The sequence below is a fragment of the Nematolebias whitei genome, chromosome 16 (genome assembly GCF_014905685.2).
Source record: "Nematolebias whitei isolate Nwh7 chromosome 16, NemWhi1, whole genome shotgun sequence".
NCBI lineage: Eukaryota > Metazoa > Chordata > Actinopteri > Cyprinodontiformes > Rivulidae > Nematolebias > Nematolebias whitei.
The window spans coordinates 2527559-2529001 of NC_056513.1; positions in this window are offsets into that span (position 1 = coordinate 2527559).

Sequence of the window (1443 nt, forward strand, 5' to 3'; positions counted from 1 at the left end):
TTTTTTTCAAAACCTGTTTTTAATTTCTAGTTGTAATTTTTAATTTCTAGTTGTGGTTTAAACTTCAGGGCCACGACCAGCCTGGTCGTCAGTGGCAGAGTGACTTATACAGATTGGAATCCTGACAACAGAAGCACGGGGCTTGCAAAACTATTTTCCAATTTATTCATAAAATTGACCAATTTTCTATTATAATCCCAATTTTGGGTCAATAGAAGATTCAAGGGTTCAAGGTTCTTTATTTGTCATGTGGTGGAACGAAATTGTGTGCACAGGGTCCCAGTTACATCCAACAAAAGTATTAAAATGTAAAAGAAAAACAATAATGAGTTCTAAGATATGAACTAAGAAAAATTTTAATAAAAATACACTAAGCACTTGTAGCATAAAAACAATACGCCGAACAGCAGCACGAACATGACGAATAAAGATGTCATCATAACAAACCTAATTCAGGCACCAACACAGGAAATTCAAGCAAAGTGACCTATATGATTTTTGCAACATATTCCCTCTCCTTAGGCAATAAAAACTGAGGACTACTTCAAATTAAACAACAGTAAGAAAATAAATGTTTTAGACATGATATATATTGAAATGCTATGACAATGATCTATGTAGTAAAGTCAGGTGACAGGACAGATGAGGCTTCCTGTTTTCTGTTGCCCTTCATCATCAGCATACACACCAACCCCTACCCAACCATCTTTGCAGACCTGTAGGACAAGGTCGGCAAGCTGCTGCTGGGAAAATGAGACGGCTGCCAAGCAGGACCGACTGTGGTGTCACACAACTTACACACTTCATGGTCTTGGCCCATCTCACACCACTTTCGCTTTTTTTAATTTTAATTTGAGAGTTGTTATTTTGCACAAACAGTTTCTAACACACGCACCTCCTCAGTCCTTACTCACTCTGGCTCAAAGGCAATAGCTTTCTGCCATACATTTTTTGTCACAAGAAAGTCGTGAGAAAAGAAGTCAGAAACACTCCTGGCACCAGATGTTCCACATCTGCAGCCGAGATGATGTGTCTGTGTGCTGGTGTGGGATTTGAGCTCAAACACAGCACCGAGCTGTGTGGAGCGTGACCTCCATCTTTAAATAATCTCCAGCACTGGGCTGAGAGAGCAAAACGTCTTTCGAACCATTTCCTCCTGAAAAGAAACGGTAGAAAGCTGAAAAAAGCACATGGGAGGAGATCTGTGCCTGGGAAGTGGCTGACATGATATTGATGACTGCAGCAACCTCTCATCAGGAAAATATTTCCAAGCCTCAAACTTTGCAGCCTGGGTGTGAAGTTTTACAAAGACTACAAACTAGTTTTCACTCCAACTATCTATCTTAACACAACACAAGAGTCAGGGTGGCTTCTGGGTAATACCAGATGGCTAGGCCTCAGACTGACGAAGCCTCTTGGATGAGGGGCGAAACGTTTCTTTTT